The sequence below is a fragment of the Mandrillus leucophaeus genome, unplaced genomic scaffold (genome assembly GCF_000951045.1).
Source record: "Mandrillus leucophaeus isolate KB7577 unplaced genomic scaffold, Mleu.le_1.0 Scaffold1146, whole genome shotgun sequence".
NCBI lineage: Eukaryota > Metazoa > Chordata > Mammalia > Primates > Cercopithecidae > Mandrillus > Mandrillus leucophaeus.
Window position 1 is genome coordinate 551,561 of NW_012099721.1, and position 5,062 is coordinate 556,622.

Consider the following 5,062-nt stretch of genomic DNA (forward strand, 5'->3'; position numbering starts at 1 on the left):
TCAGGAGCTCAAGACCAGCCTTGGCAACATGGTGAAACCCCGTCTCTACTAAAAATACAAAAATTAGCCGGGCGTGGTGGTGGGCACCTCTGTAATCCCAGCTCCTGGGGAGACTGAGGCAGCAGAATCACTTGAACCCGGGAGGCAGAGGTTGCAGTGATCACACCATTGCAGATCACACCATTGCACTCCAGCCTGGGCAACAAGAGTGAAACTCTGTTTAAAAAAAAAAAAAACCTGTAATTACTGTAAATAAAACACTGCTATACTGCTATCAAAGGTATATGGAGAAGGAAGTATAAAAATAAACACTGTATTTTGAGTACCAAGTAAATAATAAGAAAGAACGACTAAGACCAACTATTTGATAGCACAACAAGGTAACCACAGTCAATAATAATGGTACATTAGTTAAAGTAACTTGAAGAGTGTAATTGGATTGTTTGTAACTCGATGGATAAATGCTTGAGGGGAAGGACACCCCATTCTCCATGAGGTGCTTATTTCACATTGCATTTCTGTATCATAAAATCTCATGTATCCCATAAATACATACACCTACTGTGTACCAAAAAAATTATTTTTTTTTTTTTTGAGATGTAGTCTTGCTCCGTCGCCAGGCTGGAGTGCAGTGGAGCAATCTTGGCTCATTGCAACATGCGCCTCTCGGGTTCAAGCCATTCCCCTGCCTCAGCCTCCCAAGGAGCTGGGACTACAGATGCGCGCCACCACGCCCAGTGTTTTTAGTAGAGACGGGGTTTCACCATGTTGGCCAGGATGGTCTAGATCTCTTGACCTCGTGATCCACCTGCCTCAGCCTCCCAAAGTGCTGGGATTACAGGCATGAACCACTGCACCCAGCCACAAAATTAAATATTAAAAAAACACTTTTACTTCAAATGTATTCATAGAAATTCCAGCAAAAAAAAAAAAAATCTACAATATCACTCAGCACATTAGAAAACACAGTACTGCGGAAGTTCCCTCTGGACACTAACTTTATTGTGATACAATATGATATTCCTCATTTGAAATGCAGCCCCCTTTCTGACAGGTGCTGCATCTCACGCAGCGCTTCCGCAGTGCCCTTTAGTGACGATGCCTGAATATTGATGCATAGTCTCAATTAGCTATTGCCTTAGGCCTGAAAAAAGAGCAGAGACCAGAAGCATCTTACAATGCAAAATATTATTAAAATAGATTCTAAACAAATAAACCAGAGGTATTATAAAGCAGTTTTTTAAACAGTCAAGAAACTCAGTATAGAAGAATATCTGTTATTCTGGTTGCTACCAGTTAAATATCTCTATTACTGTGGCATCTGCAGTGATGAAAAAGTAGTCACATCTTTCAGGTTCATTTATTTGAACATGGCAATGAATACCATGAAAAACAACCCAATTCCTGACATACAGAGTCCAAACGACCTCTTTACAGGGCTGTAATTTTAGCTTTTAATAAACTGGCCTGTGTTAAACTGGCTAATTGAATGGGATAGCATCTAGAGCAAAAATCAGCCACATCCATAGGAGAGGCTTAGGCTTAAACTGAGAATTCCAAACATGACTGAGTGCCAAAACAGTTTTCTTTTGAGAGACAAAGACATGATAGGAGACAGACATCAATGGATGACCTGTGCATAGCACTCATTCTGTGTCAGCATTGGTTGTTACCAAATCATCTGTCCACATATAACCTGATGGATATAATAGAAACAAGTTGAAAAACGATTCAAAAGTTATTTAAATGATAAGTAGATGTACAGAAAACAGATCCATGATATCCCGATGTCATTACATTTATGGAGCAAAATTAAAATTCCACATGACAGAAGAAATAGAATTTCTTGTAGGCAACATATAGTTTTTTAAGAGAGAGAAGAAATGTAAGAGTTAGTTAAAACTCCTTTAATGTTCAACTACTAAAATCATTTGTCTTCTTTCTTCCTCTCTTTCTTTCTCTTTCTTTCTTTCTTTTCTTTGCTTGCCTGCCTGTTTGCTTTCTTTCTTTCTTTCTTTCTTTCTTTCTTTCTTTCTTTCTTTCTTTCTTTCTTTCTTTCTTTCTTTCTTTCCTTTTCTTTTCTTTTCTTTTGAGACAGGATCTCACTCTGTCATTCAGGTTGGAGTGCACTGGCACCATCATGGCTCACTGCAGCCATCATGGCTAACGACAGCCTTGACCTCCCAGGCTCAAGCTATCCTCCCACCTCAGCCTCCCAAGCAGCTGAGACCACATGCACATGCCACCATGCCTGGCTAATTTTTAAATATTTTTATAGAAATGGGGTCTCGCCCAGGTGCGGTGGCTCATACCTATAATCCCAGCACTTTCGGAGGCTGAGGCAGGCAGATCATGAGGTCAGGAGTTGAGACCAGCCTAACCAACATGGTGAAACCCTGTCTCTACTAAAAATACAAAAAAAAATTAGCCAAGCATGGTGGTGCAAGCCTATAATCCCAGCTACTCGGGAGGCTGAGGCAGGAGAATGGCTTGAACCTGGGAGGCAGAGGTTGCAGTGAGCCGAGATAGCACCACTACACCCCAGCCTGGGCAACAGACAGAGACTCCATCTCAAAAAAAAAAAAAAAGAAAAGAAAAGAAAAAAAGAAATGGGGGTCTCACTTTGTTACCCAGGCTGGTGTCAACCTCCTGGCACCAAGGATCCACCCACTTCTACCTCCAAAAGCATTGGGATTACATGAGCCACCATGCCCGACCTGTGTGCTTTTCAGAATATCATAGTCAACACTGAATTGTGTGTGATGCTGACAAAGAGGTGAAGTATCATAACTGAAAATGTAAATGATGCAGAAATAATATCTACTCCAAACTTGTATCAATGGCAGGAGAAACCTCAGTGACATTTGTAGATGATGACACTACGGCCCTGAACCCCCACATGGAGCCAGTGAATTTCAGTGGTCTCACTTCCATCCCATTGCTACTGCACCTCTTTAGGTTTGAAAATGTGTTTATTATACATGTGTCTGTTATTCTAAAAAACTTCCTTGAAATAGAATAAGAAATCAAACTCAAAACAGCTGCAGAAGATGGAGGGGATCTGGTGTTTTTCTCCATCTCCTTCTCCCAGAGGAGGTCCCCACGACCTGTAGCTCTCTCCAGCTTCTCCCAGGAGAGAGGAGGATATTAAAGGAGTGGTTGCAAAAGGGCTTCCCAGTACCAACATTAAACAGGGGAAAGGCAGTCCCATGCCAACGCTGTAATCATACACAGCGGGAGCAAGCCGGTAAAGACCAAGCAGGCAGGGTCTGGCAAAGCAGTCGGGCCATCAGGCAGGGTGCAGATCCACCCCCATGATACAGAAGAGACCCTGTCACAAGACCCCACATTCACATTAAGACAGCTGAGATGCAGACTTCTGCCCCTTTGAACCAAACCAAGCGAAGCCAAACCAAACCCACTCCCAGCTGAGCACGCCCACTGTTTGAAACAGCCCCACACTCACCGTGAGCCCCACTGGCCTCCGGGGATTGGGCTGCAGGTGTCCGTGGGACTCAAGCAGGTGCCTCTGCTCCAGCAGCTGGGCTCTGTTTCACTCCATCAAATCTCCAAACGTGATAGAGATGAGACAATTATTATATTTGCTTTCTCGCCCTTCTCTACCCTCAGCTCCACCCACCCCACCCTGAAAACTAGAGTTTTTACTGAAGATAAAACTTAATATTCTTTGTTTTCTATCCGTACGATTTCCTCAGAATCCATTTTGATCAAATGCAACCAGTGGATAAATTAAAATCCACTGGTTGCACCAGATACATTTCAATATAACTTCCTAATTTTAAAACTTTACTATCAACAAATTCAATTTTCTTTAGAAAAGGAGATTTTTAAAATTTTACTTAGACTGGGCACAGTGGCTCATACCTATAATCTGAGGGGATTTAGAAGGTCAAAACGAGTAAATTCCTTGAGCCCAGGAGTTCGAGACCAGCCTGGGCAAAATAGTGAGACTCCATGTCTAAAAAAATACATTTTTTTAAATTAGACAGGCAAGGTGGCACATGCCTGTGGTCCCAGCTACACAGAAGGCTGAGGTTAGAAGGATCGTTTGGGAAGTTGAGGCTGTAGTAAGCCATAATCACGGTATTGCACTTCAACCTAGGTGACACAGCAAGGCTCTGTCTAGAAAAAAAAAAGTGTATTAATTAATAAAATACAACATCAATATATGATATAATGACAATTTAGAAGGGTCAGTGATTGCTTGGGCGGTAACTGAAACCATGACCTTGGAAATCTCACTTTCAAGTCACACACGTGCTTTTCTTTTGCTTCCAGTCCCTCCTTTCTCCACCCTGGTTTTCTACCTCATTGAGGCTTCCAGTCCCTAAACTCTGTTTTTCTAAAGACTTATTTTTCAGCTCCCTCTGTTTCAGTCTTTCATGTTATCAAACTGCAACACACGCTTACCACCTACTGACCATGGTTTCATTGGAGCTTTCCAACCTCCTCATAATTTTTGCTTGCTTGAATCATTCTCCAACCTGGAATTGGAGAACATTTACAGAACTAAGCTAACAGTTTAGCTGTCTCCCCTCACTGAATACCACCTTCTCCCACAAAACCCTCTTATCACTATATTATGGACAGAGAACCTCAGAGGAGCTACTCCATTTGCCCAAGTCCTCCTCTAGGAAGGTGTGGAACTGGAATTTGAACCCCACTACATGCACTGGCCCTTGCCTCCCACCTCCTCAGCTCCTCTCCAGGTTCGACAGCAAGTCTGGTGGAAATACAGGAACAAAGCACTTAACTGCACTGGGCATTGCCATCGCCACTTGATTGCCTTAACCTGACTCCTCTCTCATTCCATTCCTAGTCCTAGAAACTTTGAAAGGATCATCTGAGTCTCTGACAATCACCAGGGCCGACAGAGTTCAGAAAATGCCCTCCCATGATGCCACTTCTGCAAAATCCTCCAAAACTGCTTCTTTGGAATAAACTACAAGGTTAGCAAACAATGGTTTTCTCAGAAATAGGGTTATAAAATGTGAGAACACAATACACTATTTTGAAACATTGAAAATACCATATCTGGCCC

At 42.4% G+C, this 5,062-nt stretch overlaps 1 long non-coding RNA gene across 1 annotated transcript in view; it reads right to left on the bottom strand.

The window, feature by feature from the left end:
* Window positions 1-5,062, bottom strand: part of LOC105552081 — a 107,233-nt gene that overhangs the window by 88,626 nt on the left and 13,545 nt on the right. Inside the window, exon 2 of the long non-coding RNA XR_001007942.1 lies at window positions 999-1,144. This is a non-coding gene — a long non-coding RNA (uncharacterized LOC105552081). The remainder of the gene's footprint in view (window positions 1-998; window positions 1,145-5,062) is intronic.